The following is a 14578-nucleotide window of genomic DNA, read 5'->3' on the forward strand; positions in this document are numbered from 1 at the left end:
TCTATTAGAGTGAAACCCTATTCTTCTGCCTGAATGTTCCTTCTGGTATTCTGACAATATAAGAGCTTGGTTGATATGTTTGGCTGATCACCATAGCTCTGACTTCCTGTCTCTTAAATAAAAACCGAAAGAGCAGATGCTATAAATCAGAAACAAAAACAAAAGTTGCTGGAAAAGCTCAGCAGGTCTGGCAGCATCTGTGGAGAGGAATCAGAATTAATTTCGTGGGTCTGGTGAGGAAGGGTCACTGGAATCTTGTGTCCAAAGCTAAAATAAACCTCGGCTGCCTGTTCTTTTGGATTTACTCTGCTTAATTACATTCTCAGTTTGGAGACGTTATAGAGTCATAGAGTCACAGAGCATGGAAACTGACCCTTTGATCCAACCAGTCCATACTAACATAATCCAAAACTGAATTAGTCCCACCTACCTGTTCCTGGCCCATATGCTTTCAAACCTTTCTTATTCATGTATTTATCCAAATGTCTTTTTAACATTGTAATTGTGCCACATCCACCACTTCCTTAGGAAGTTCATTCCACATGAGCCATCCTCTGAGGTTGTGATCTGAAATTGGTGCATACATTTTTAACCTTCTCCCCAGTAACAATTGTGCATGCGATCGTTCTTTCTTTTCAATGGTGTTGCTCTGTAATTGGACAGAGCTAACTCCCAGTCTGGATCAGTATCTTGATAGTTTTGACTGCTGTTTTTACCTTGCTTCACATGAGAATGGAGTGGAGAACTTATTAGCTGGTTTATGCCTGCCTCCAAGGAGAACTTACAAAACCCTTAGTCATAAGTAGAAGTCTATGGTTTGATTTTTTTTTAGGAAACTTTATATCACAAGATATCTTTCAGTGCTTTGACCACAATCTATTGTGGTTGAATTGACTCTTGTCACTTCTACCTATCATAAATATTCGATTAAGATTAAATACATCTTCTTGTTAAAATCTTTCGCACACCATTGTCATGACCTTCCCAGAACTCTTTGGCTCTATAGGCACTTGCTGATTTATGGAAATATTGGATGCAGTAAGATGTAATTTTATAATTCTTTCAAAATAATTGACCATGTTAGTGATAGTTATTTTCTTGCTCTATATTTCATGATATCTAGTTGAATGTATGTAGAATTTCTCTTCATATTGACTTTAGTGTAACCATTCTACCATTTTACACCAATACATCTTCCACTATTTTCAATAGCTATTGTTGCTTGTAGTACCTTTTCAGCACTTGGTCTGCTGGACTATGCCTCAACAGTATTTATAGGCAGAATTATGTACAAGCCTTGCCTTTTTTTGTCACTTATTGCCAAAGAATAAGACTCCACTTCTATAATTTAAGGTATTCTTTTTCTCTGCTCAATCCACTGTTGCTCATGAAAGTGTATCTATTATTATTTACACCTTGCCTGGAACATTGACTATGCCAGGGTCATAGATCTTCAACCTTGTTCTACGTCTTCATAAATAGAGGGATTTTGGGATTTTTTCTGATCTGAATTATGTTATCAATATCCATCTTTACTAGAAATTTCATTACCATCAGTTGGACTGTGAAATTTTCACATTGCCATGTTGCTGCTAATGCTTCCTTCTATGGGAACATACATCTTTTCAGTCTCCAAAGCTCTCAACATCAAATAAATTGATTTTTATATTTTATCAGTTTGTTGAATAAAGACTGCTGCTAATCTCGTAGCAGATGCATCAGTTGCTGTTGTCGTGAATGATCTGGAACGTGATGTGCTTCACTTTAATTCTTCAACATTTATAATCTATTCTTGACTCCAATGCCATTGCTCATCTTTCCTCAAAAGTTTTATGAATTAAGTAAGACTGAACACAAAACTGGGGTAAATGTTCCCACTTGATTAACATGTCGAAGAAACATTGTACATCATTTACATACTTCAGTGTCAGAGATTCACTGATGATGCAATTTCCTAAGATCCACAATGATGTGTTGTTCTTAGATAATGTGTTATTAAATAGTAATTGTCAGCCAAGAGGAAAGGGGCAATCTGTAATACCCTTACCATGTCCCTGATCGTCCTTCTTTGCTTTACCATGCACTGGGATATTATGCATATGCCAAATGTTATCTTTCTATCCTTTCAAGATTCTAAGTATTATTTCTTTAGAATATTGCTGGTGCAAGTCAGATCCAAATGGGTCATAATAAATGAACTCTTGACTCCTCATCTAAGGCTATCACTGTTTACATACAGTTGAGTGAAGAACTTGCTTTTTCTAACTTTGTCAAACTATTGCCAAGACAAATGGGATGGATCTCTCCCTTTACTCCTTTGCTTAACTGCATGATAGTAACATAAATTTTAGTTTTCCATATTTTTTGAGAAATGTTACTTACACTGAGCATCATTGTGTCACTTTATCACTGGTGCTATGTCTCCACTTTCAATCATACTGTCTAATTAAAATGGATAATTAACCATCAGAGGATGATGAATTTTCCTGGAAGCATACGAGCAAATGGGCTTAGCATCTTTTGCGGTGCAATAATACTCCAGCTTCCATTTGTCTTAATGGTTGAGTAGCTTTCCATATTCTTGCTGAAATTCTCTATCTTCATTCTGAAATATTATATCTACCCTTTACGAGACCTAAATGAATAAGTCAGTTTCTGTTTATCAATGGAATATTCAGATTCCTCAGTATCTATAATGTTTCAATAACATTTCCTCCATGGTGGTTAAGCTTCTCGGTGATTTGCCCATGTAACTGAATGTCTCTGCTTCTTCCGCTTTGGAGTTTGTGTTAACTGGTCTGATTCTTAGGCTTCAATTGTAGTAAGCATTCTGCCTTGTGTGTTAAGATTATAATCTATTTCAAACCCTTATGCCTAACAATGGCTTCAGCAATGACTGTTGCAGTAATGCCCAAACCTGCTTCATTCAGCATGGTTTGTAAATGTAGATATGTCCCTCTGCAGATAACAACTGATGCCTTCAGTTGCATACCACCTTGGCCAACAAAGAAGAGAGAGAAATGTGGCAGTGTTAGTGGTATGTATGGTGTTCAGGTAGTGTATCCGTAACAATGGAGTAGCAGGTGACATGCACAAATGGAAATTTGTGGGCATGAAGCTTGCCACAGTCCTGAACATATATGGGTGAGGAGAATCCCCTAAATGTCACACATGAGTTCAGAATTTTGGAGTTACCTGGAGGGTGAGTGATCAGGGTGCAGTGAATTGAGCCCAGAAGGAAAAATTCTGTAAAAATGGCCAGTTGGACATAATGGTCTGACTCGTCATATAGACTTCAAAATGGAGGTAAGTACGACCAGAATGTTTATTTCCAAGTATTATTAACTTTTAAAAACCTTTTTTATTAATTAAAATGTTTTTACATCTGAGTGTGGCACCAGAATTAAGCAATATATTGATAGAAGTTAATGTTTGAAAATGTATTCACTGTTTTTTTAAAAATTCATTCACAGGATGAGGGCATCGCTGACCTGGCAGCATTTATTGCCCATCCTTAATTGCCCAGATTGCAATTCAGAGTCAACCTACATCACATGTAGGCCAGACCAGATGAGGATAGCAGTTCCCTTCTCTAAAGGGAACCAGATGGGTTTTTCCTGACAATTGACAATGGATTCATGGCCATCATTAGATTCTTAATTCCAGATATTTTATTGAATTCACATTCCACCATCTGCCATAGTGGGATTTGAACCCAGGTCCCCAGGACATTATCTGGGTGTCTGGATTGACAGTTTAGTGATAAGACCACTCGGTCATAGCCTCCCGTAAATGTTACTCATGTAACGTCTTTGATATTGTTGGTACCCAGATACTTAGGATTTAATTCCAAAACTGGACCTCCACAGCATTCTGTTCCTATTGCTTTTCATGCATGTGTCTGAAGTGTTTACTGGCTCTATGTGGATGCAGGGCATCTCTCTTTCAGTTCATCAAGCCCAGCAAGACCTCCGGTGCAGCAAACTTTGGATGTTGCTTTCTCCCATCTGTGTGGCATTCTCCCAGTTCAGATTAATTTCCTTACATGTCTCCCAGCACGAAATCCAGCCATTGTTACCTTCTGTTTAAGAGCAACAGGTTGCATTAACTCTAGCCACACTTGAGGTTGGGTGCAACCAATGAAAAGCTTGGCTCATGTTGATTGAATGATGCTGCTATTATTGAAACAAGAATACAGCATGAAGTTAGTGTGCTGCCTGATCAAAATCAATATGTCCAGGTTCACGGTGCTTTGCAATCCCCACATCTAATCCCTGCAAAAGTTGTTCATTTTGACAGGAAGAGGTTTAATACGAAAAAAATCACATCTTAAAGGGAAAATGACTGCAGAATTGAGGCGCAGAGGGATTTGGATTTTCCAATTCAGGATTCAAAAAAGCTAGTTTTCAGCTACAGCATTTCATTACAAAGGCTAATGGTGTGCCATTTCATGAGTAATTCAACGTAAAATAAGATGTTAATCTTCAGGCCTTAGTGAGATCAAATCTCATGCAATTTTGACTTTTTTATTGTAAGAATGGTTTAATAGAAGAATGGCATTATAGGTGGTTTAGAAAAAGGTTTCTAGTTTGATATCTGGCATAAGCAAGTTCTCTTATGAAGATAAATTGTAGAGGCTGGGTTTTTGTTTTCTGCACTGGAGTTTTAGAAGAGTGAGGGGCTATTCAATTGAAGTGTACAAAATCTCAATCTTTCTCGACACAGTTGTTGTGAAAGGGAGGTATCTTCTGGTTGGTCATTTTAGAAGTGTTTTAAAATTAGAGGTTGCCTTCTCAGGACAGAGAGATTAAGAATGTTTTCTCTCAGCAGATGATGCAAATTTGGAACTCTGTCTCAGAAGGTAGGGAAGGCAAAGTGGCTGAATATTTTTAAGGGAGAGGTGGATAGATTATTGTTAGCAAAGGGAATCAAGGATTATTTAGGGTAGGTTGGAATGTGGAATTTGAAACAGACACAGGGCAGCCACATTTTTTTGGATAATGGTATGGACTTGAAAGACTCTTATTTTGTATGGCTTCCATGTAATATCAAATATGACTTCCAAACATCTAAATACCAGATCTGAGAGGGAAAAATTGATGACCAGGCTCTCCAACTGCAGAATATATGTTCTGCAGGGCCAGGTGTACACTTTCATTTGGGACCAGTTTATTCCAAAAGCTGTATAGGAATAGTAAATGGCTTTAAAAGAATGAACTCTTTTGTTAATTATTCACAGTGATATTTTGTTTTTGAGGATTAAGAACCTGGGGACAGTATCATAACTGTAACGCTACTGAATCAGTAATCTAGAGACTTAGATAAAAGATCCAGAAACAAGCTCCAATCTAATGACAAAGTCAAGGGGAATTTAAATTCAATAAAATCAATAAGTCTAGTAGAAAATATGATTCAATAATAGCCATGAAACTACTAGATTGTCTTTAAAAGAAGCCTTCTTTACTAATGTCTATTAGGGAAGGAAATCTGTTGACCTTACTCATGCAATTTGGACTGAAAACCTAAAAATGAGGATATAATTGATTATTTTTCTTCTGACAGTTCTGATTTACCAGATTCACAATTACCTTCAAAAGAAAACAGTAAGGAAATAAATGTGCTGGCCCAGCCACGAATGCCTACATCCCTGTGAGAAAATAAGAAAAGCTATAATTTTGCCAGCAATGGTAAGAGATTCTACTTAAGGCGATATATTCAGTTTGATTGGATGCTATGAACTTATTAACTTGGTCTTTGTTGGAGCACAAAAAGAGTTATTTGAGCAGAAAATAGTTTTAATCTATTTACCTTTGCAAGCAAGCAGTTAAAATAAAAATTGAATGTCTTAAAGATAGATTTTGCTAATGTACCTTGTTTTTAATAAAATATACTTTCAAGGATTTCATGTGTTACATTTATACAATATCGCTATGCTTCCTGCCAGTTAGATTGCTTTGGGTTTGCAAATTGCTTATGGAGAAATCTGTTGGCTGCCTTCATGTACGCTACATAAATTCCGATAGGTTTTGCTGTTTTAAGTAACTGATGCATAGAATTAATCAATCCACTACAAGCCGTTGATTATTTCACCATGGCAATACAAGTATTAAAATGGCCAAGGAACCAATGATTATGAGGGGACAGGAAGCATGTCGGTTCTAAATCCTCTTGTAAAGACTGATGCCTTTTGACCTTGTACTTTTTAAAAATTGTGGACAGAAATGAGGAAGAACTGTTTTGAAAAAAAAGTTAAAGATTTGCTGCATGTTTTGAAAAGGATGTAATCTGACATTCATGGTAAGCAATATGTAAATTACTGCTTGTACAAGCAGCCCTTGGGTTGTGAACTCTGTTCCTAAATCTGTTTACAAGCCAATCTGTTCGCAAGTCAAAACAATGTAAGACGATTCAAAGCAACTGTTTGTAAGTACAGGAATCGTTCATATGCCAGGCCTTTAAAATTGCACCCCTGTAAAGGATCATGTTCACAAATCAGGAGGCCCTTGTTATTAAAGCTTGGATTGCATTCAAATTGTTGCCAAGGGATTGTGTACGGATGCAGCTCTGTTTGTTAACAAGAAGTTGATTGGTCTATAGACTAGTGATCAGCTATTGATGACAAAATCCAACAACAGTGATTGGTTCTCAGGCAATGGAACAGCTTGGGACTGTGAAAAAGGTAAAAGTGATTTGAGGTCTTCTACCTCAGAAGTGGTCTCTGTTCTCTGCAGTCAAAGTCTAAACTTGAAGTTAAACTGCCTATCTGTCCTCCACCAGTTGTTATAAATTGTTTTTCAAAATTGCAATGTCAGAAGCCTTTTACAAGTGGAGCAGCCATGTGACTCTTATGAACCAATGGAAGCATCCAGGCAAAGACAACAGGAAAGCAATGTTCTGACCAGCATAAGAATCATAAAGATCATCAGACCATCAGATAAATGGGAGTAACAGAAACTGCCTTGCCAGTTTTCCTGCAACCATAATGTGTATGCTTGCCTTGAATAGAATTATGTGGTTCCAGTCAGTTTTGGAAACCATTCAATAAGTAACTTTGTTTTTGCTAAAATAAATGAGACAGGTGTTCAGGAAACACCACAAATGATTTGACTAACAATTGCCATGAATTTTCTTGAATTTACATCCCTTAGCATACATTGCTGAGTTCAAATCACAATTCAGAGTCAAATTGTCTTTGCTTATTACTTACTTCACATTGGATTATGACTTGAACCAGTTTCTGTAAAAATAATGAAATAGATTAAGCCCATTGCAGGGCATTGACATTGGGAAAGTCTCTTCAAGAAAATCATGCTATTTTTCCCCCCCAAACAGACAGCCTTGATGAAATCAACTGAGCCTCTCTTCAAGGTCTTAAGAGATCAATGCAGCTGGGAGCAGATTGCTTCTTCAGGTAACATATTTGTCCTCTTTTGGCTGCCAGACAGGTGACTACAGTTTCAAATCCCATGGCTGATGGTCACTTGATTTGAATTGGTTTGTGAGAATTTAACCAACTGTTTGTGGTCCACTAGATGGAGCACAAGATGTTTGTCTCAAGGGAGTAGATACTTAATTTTGCTCAATTCTTCTGAATGTCGATCACCAATTTTCCAATTTGGTCCCCAGATGAGTCAGAAAAACGATATCAAGGACAGATAATGAAAGAATAGGCAGAATTAACGAATTAAATAATACGTCAAAATAATGGGAAGGGGATTATGTTGGACCGGTCCCTGAGTCATTCCCTAAACATCTGCAGCAGCACCACCAACAAAAAGGAAGCTTTTTGATCTGGCAATGAGTTACAATTTAAAGAAATGTTAAATCTTAGTGCAGAGATAGCAAGAACTGTAGATGCTGGAGTCAGAGATAATACAGTGTGGAGCTGGAGGAACACAGCAGGCAAGGCAGCATCTGAGGAACAGAACATCAACTTTCCTGCTCCTCTGATGCCATCTGGCCTGCTGTGTTCCTTCAGCTCAACACTGCATTGGCGCAAACCCTAGAGCAACACACATTGGGCATTCTGTTAAAAACAGAAATGAGCTGCGGTAAGGGCTGACCAATGGGCAGGTTGCTCATGTAAATGTCTGAATGAGGCTGCGTGGCTACAAAGAACAGTGGAGACTTCTTTCATACAACAGCACTCCATGAGAACATTGTCAAAAGTGTACTGTGGTACCAGAACAAATGACCAAAAGCTTAGTCAAAGGATAGATTTTAAGTATTGTCATCAAAAAAAAATGAGACAGAGATGGATTGTGACAGAACAAGAAATTTCGGGCTGAGACAACTGAAAACATGGCTGACAAAGCTGCAGTTGAGAGATTGAGGATGAGCAGGATGTCCCAGCTGGACGGCGAGAGAAATCCCAAAAATTGCAGGGCCAGAAGAGGTTAGAAAAGTTGCTCCTGCATTCTAGCTTTCCCTCAGATTTCGTTTCCTGATCATATCCCACTTGTTGGCCAGTGGCAGAAAAGCAAACAGTTAAAAAATCACAAGTCAAATTAATTAGGTTAATGGTAATGGTCTACATCCAAAGAAAAACCTGAAGTAGCCCTAGTGGTAAACAAATGATTTAGACCTAGTTTTTGAGCAAGAGGATATTTATTTCAAGCTAGACAGAGCGCTGAATGTTATTTAATTATCAGATCATGAACATGGTTGAGAAAACACCAGCTGCAGCTGACAAAAGTACAATTATGTGGCCCTGTAGGTATGCTACTTTTGATTAAGGTATGCAATGAGAAACTCTCCAATATATGGGATGCCAGATCATAGAAAACTAATGTGAATTTCAGAACCAAGATTCCTCATTTGAATGGGAATGTGCATTTTGCTCTCAATCTTTTTAAAATAGGTGCGGTGATTGAGGAAGTTAAACAGCAACAGTTTAAAAAAACTTTCAAGCTAGAATGCCTAAAGCTATTTAAAGGGTTAGGAAAACTACATGGAATATATCACCCTGTAGCTCAGCGTTAAACTATTATAACTCAATAACATTACAATTCTACATAGTTTAACAAAACATGACAGGAAAAAGCAAACTTACCAAGATAAAATAGGTGTAATTTTCCTTGTCACAAAACTAATTGGTGCTTGGGGATGGCTATTTACCCAAACATAACGACTCCTTCCGCATTTTTGCTGATTTTACTCAGGTCAAGAAGGTAGTGGTGAGAGAAGTTCACCCTATTTTTGTGGCTAACAAGAGTAATGCTAAATTATCCCAAAGTAGAGTTTTCTCAAAATCTGGTGCAAATAGTAGATTCTGGTACATGTCATTGGAAAAGCAATCAGGGTTGCTTGCCACATTCATTACTCAATTTGGGAAATTTTACTTTCATGGACAATCATTTGGAATTGTTTCAGTGTCAGAAACTTTTCAATCGACTCTCTCAATATTTTACAAGGTCTTCAATATACCATCTGCGACATGTAGAACATTGATACATAGGCAAATAGTCAAGGACCATGATCAGAGAGTGCACTAACAAAACATTTACAACTAGAAAGGCTCAGCCTTAATGAGAAGTCTGAATTTTCTAAAGAATCAATTCACTTCATGGGACACATTGTCAACAATAGTAAAATAAACTTAGACATTGCAGGAGACTAAAACCATTAAGGAGTTTGTCATTCTTAAGTTAGTTAGTGACTGTCAAAGATTCTTAGGAATGATGAACCAGTTGGCAAAAGATTTACTTTGTTTGATAACTATAACAGAGCCTTTGAAACAACACAAGGATGTTGGGAACCACGATAAGAGGATGCTTTTCAGGGGATCCAGGACATGTTTGTAGGTATGTTAGCTCACTGCAATCTAGCCTTTGCAATCATTGTAGTGGCTGATGCTTCAGCAATAGGCTTAGGAGCAGTGTTCTTTCAAGAGCTACCAGATGGTCTATTACACAGGAACATTATAATACCATGATTCAGGTAGAGCTGTTTAGTTTACAGGAGATTTTAACAGGTTTTCAGAATATATTTTAGACCTTCAGCAGCTCAGCTTGAAAGTGGTCATAACAATACAGCATAAGCCTTTAGCTGCTCTACTAGATGAGGAAGAATAAGCAAAGATAACCAAGGGTACAGAGATTTGCTTGTGAAACAATATGAACTGGATACAGTGGAAAATGTAGATGTGCTCTCCAGTACATTGGTCAATAGCATTATCAGGCATGACATTGAGTTTGTTTCAGGAATTGAGTGGTATATTTCAAAGTCCAAGGTGACACATAGCCAGAAAGCCACAATTAGCCTATTACACTAGAACAGGAGCAAGTCAGAGAACAAGAATGACTCACCATCAAATATTGGAGGGAAAGGTAAAAAATCCAGCCTGTTGAGTATGAAAACTTATTTGGAGCAAGGACAGCATTGTACAAACATGGAAAACTTACTGACAATGACTGGTCATTCCAGCTTCACATCAGGAAGATATCCTTGAGAATCATCGAGTGTAGAGCTAGAACATGGCAGCAATGTGACAACCTGCTGTATGGAAGGTACTTGAAAAGCTCATAGCTATTGAGAAACTTATAGTATCCACAAAACTAGAGCTGCAGGAATCACTGATACCCAAAACATTTCCCCTTCAGACTGAGGGAGCCAATGGACAGAGACCTATTCGTACTGATGGTAAGTCTGAACTTATTGCCATCAATTATGTCTTTTGACAGATAGAAATCCAAAAGTTGAGCCTCACAATTATGGATGATGTTGTGTGAGTTTTTTAAATGAGATAATTACAACACATGGTATCCCTGAGGGAGTCATTGGAGACAACTGAATGCTATTTTCTAATGAGTGCTTCAGTCATTTAGCAGCTAGTTCTGGATTTGAACATGTAACAAGCTCACTGAAGTACCCACAATCAAGGCCAAGTGTGAGGTCTGGCAGTGAAGACTGAAAAATGCTCACGTACATATACCAGTACTAAATTATAGCTACCCCTTCCAAATGTATTCCTGCACCAGAGCTGATGATGGGCAGGAAGCTGAAAACTCAATGCCATATCCTACTAATCAGAGTGACTTATGTTTATGCTCACAGGACTATTAGGTCAGACACAACTAGGCTTTATCATGCAAAGTGGTTGGCACACTTGAGCCATGGGAAATGTGCATGGATAAGGCATGTTATCTGGAAATATACAGTCATCCAATGAGCTGCTGATTTTATTTTGTCTGAACTGGCAAAGGAGTCAAATAAGGTTTTCGCAGAAACCTTAATCCATTGGAGATTGATTTTCTATCACTGCTTGATTGATAAGTTCCAAATGAGCAACTTGACAATGCAATGGATCCCATCAACAAGAAATGACCCAGTCAACCCTAAATAGGTTAATACTGAGAAGATCCATAAGTGCCACCCAGTCTGAGACTATCAAATGGATTTGTGGGCAATACAGCTGAGGATCTCAGATTTGTGAGACATATCATCCAGGTTCTCCTTGTCTATTTGCACTTTTCTTTGCCGGGATTTAAACTCTCAGCCTCCAGGTTACTAATCAGCACAAACTGTACACAGGCCTGCCACTTGGGGAGGTGCAGAATTGATTTAATTCAACATAAAACAATTAAGCAAAAGATTTCTATTGTGAAAATCTTCTGGCAACATCATTACAAGTAATGTTCCTCCTGTTCTATCAGAGTGTATAGAAAACACTGGCAATCCTTTGATTGAGACATTGTTACGAATATATAGTAATCAAATTAAACATCTCTGCAGATTAACTACAGGAGGTGTGGCTGATTCTCCTGAAATCTCTCTGATCTGCCTGGCAACATCCCAGAGACAGCTGGAAGGTGTATACACAAGACTTGGGCTGAATCACTAGGCTAATCAATGAGCAAACCTTTCTGGTTTGTCTTCTGGGCTTATTTTTGTAATCTGCACCAAAATGTTTTGTCCAGGTGATAAAAGTGTGCAAAGCAAGCATAATCTTCCCCGGTAATGCAGGAAATTGAATGTGCTCAACCTCCTCCAACCAGGGAAAACCAGCAGGCACCTTTATATAGTTGGCTTAGCTTTATGTTTACCTGCTATTCATTGGAACTTTCAAAATTAAAAATCTACAATAGATATTTTCAGATAGATACTTAAGATGTTATAATGTGGCTATTTGTTTTACAATTTCAAACCCGACACTAGAACATGTTCTGAAAAAGCGTCTAGGCCCGATATGTCAGTCTTCCTGCTCCTCTGATGCTGTTTGGCCTTCTGTGTTCATCCAGCTCTACACCTTGATGTCTCTTTACTAGAACACATAAATCACTTTATCCAAATAATAATCTACCTTCAAAGTATATATGCAGAATAGGTAGCTGCTATTGTCACATATATGCACCTTTGGTTCATTTGTGCTTCTGCAGAGAAAGGTAATAGTTTTCTAGCAGAAAAGAAACACTTTAAGCTGAAGGATTTCCAAAACATCTCACTGACTCTAGAAGTATTTTTGCTCAATTACCTCTGAGAATGAGGTAGAAAATTTATATTTTCTCTTCTTACAAGTTCTATCCCTCTCACAGAAAACAAAAATCTATCAGGCAGTGCCTGCAGCTTTATGTTTGACATGGGTTAGTTGAAGAGGAACACATGATGGGTTGAGTAACATTTCATAGTTCGCATTTTATTACATTTATATATTTTACGACGAGCTGCAAGCCCTAAACACAACAAAATTGTCACATCAAAACATGCCTGCACTAAAAATGAACTGCTGCTCAGGCTGGCTGCTCGTGACAGACATATGTAACTTTCTGCTTGAAGGAGTGGGTCTTATACAGCCTGCCACTACCCACTGAAAAAGATTGATTTTAAGAGGTACGGGTGAGGCACAATGCAGTTATGCTTCTCGCCCACTAATATTCACTGTCGTGGCTGATTTGTTCTGATTTTTCCTTGTGGCCATCACCATGCTAGCAGTAGAAGTCTTATCTAAATTGAAAACCTGTCTGTTATTATGAAGTGAGTTTGCACTCATTTTAATTATAGCATTCATAGAGGCACATCCCATGGTCTGAATTCAATGCATGTAAAAGTTCAGACTGTTCCTTTATAGCAACTATTGGCGTAACCTATTATCTCTCTGATTTTTGCATTCCTTTAGTGTTTCAAGCCTCTGTACTTCATTTCTGTCAGTTAGTTTCGCTAGTGTCATGCCGAAAATTAAAGCAATGTTTCAATATACAAAGACGTTTTTGCTTATCCTTGCTCGACTCTGACCTTCTCCAATAGGAAAGCTGTCTTCTATGGATACAGGCTATCATTTGGAAAGAGGCATGAAGCCTACAAGGGAATGAGAAAAGATGTAAGCATTTCATGGTCTCATACAGTTTCAATTACACCTTGCTACAAATAAGTTTCAGTTCAATATGGAATTGAGGGAGCAGGAGGACCCAGTGGCACTAAGGAGAGAGAGAGAGAGAGAGAGAGAGAGAGAGAGACCATGTAAGTCAAACTTTCTTCTCTTCTTCTTGCACCAGGACTGAAATAACAGGAAAGCCATAAGTTGATTTGTCGCTGAATGGCTGGCTTTCGGGACTGTTTCAACTCTAGTAAATTTTGAAAAACAAATTTTGTGATTGGTGCAGTAAAAGAAAAAAAATAGAAGACAGAGAGCTGATTCACTAATTGGGAAGAATTTCTAATTTGTACTCATCTCTAGTTTTGAGTTAGTGGTGCAAAAGTAAGTTAGAACAATTAAAATTCCAGCAAGTAATGGAACTTAAAAAGTATGAGTTTAGTAAAGGAGGTCAGCTGAATGCAGAAAGCCCATTCTGTGGAATACAGCCTCTTGTGAATATTCCATGTGTACACAATAAGGCCATGTGCAGAAGTGGGAAGCTACATAAGCTTGAAAACTCGGTCTCAGAGCTTGGAGCTAGAGTCACTGAGGTCCACTATGAAGCTGAGATCTGTGTAGATAGTACAGTCAGGAAGGTAGCTGAAACACAATTTGGGGTCAAGCAAGCAGATAGGGAATGAATGATTACCAGGTTCTCCAAGAAAAATAAGAAGGTAGTGCAGATGTTTCCAGAGATCTCATTCACTAACAAGTTTTCCATTTTGTTTATCAATGAAGGTGATGAATCCTTGACCAAAGCCCATGACGGCATTGTGACCCAGCTGTACAGGAGGAAAGGAAGAAAAGTGGAAAGTCAGTACTAACAGCAAATTATTTATTGAGGGCAACAGATGGTGTTTCTGCAGTCGTTAACATGATTCTAGATGGCTTGTTGCCTCAATCGTCTTAGAATCAAGGGTGTAAATGAATGGCTGTAGGACATTCTCCTGGATGATGCTGGTTAGCTAAAGGCCATGATCTATGCAGTTACCAATGACATGGGTAGGAAGGGGAATGTGGTTGTGTAGTCAGAATTTAGGCAGCTCGGATGAAAATTAGCAAGCAGGATTTGTAAAGTGGTAATCTTCAGATTACTCCCAGTGCCACATGGAAGTGAGTACAGAAATAGGAAATTAAGACAGATGAACACATGCCTGGAAGGATGGCTCAGGAGGGAGGGTTTAGGTTCTGGACACAGGGATTGGGTCTAGCGGAAGATACACCTGT

This window comes from Stegostoma tigrinum, chromosome 10 (assembly GCF_030684315.1).
Source record: "Stegostoma tigrinum isolate sSteTig4 chromosome 10, sSteTig4.hap1, whole genome shotgun sequence".
NCBI classification, from domain to species: domain Eukaryota; kingdom Metazoa; phylum Chordata; class Chondrichthyes; order Orectolobiformes; family Stegostomatidae; genus Stegostoma; species Stegostoma tigrinum.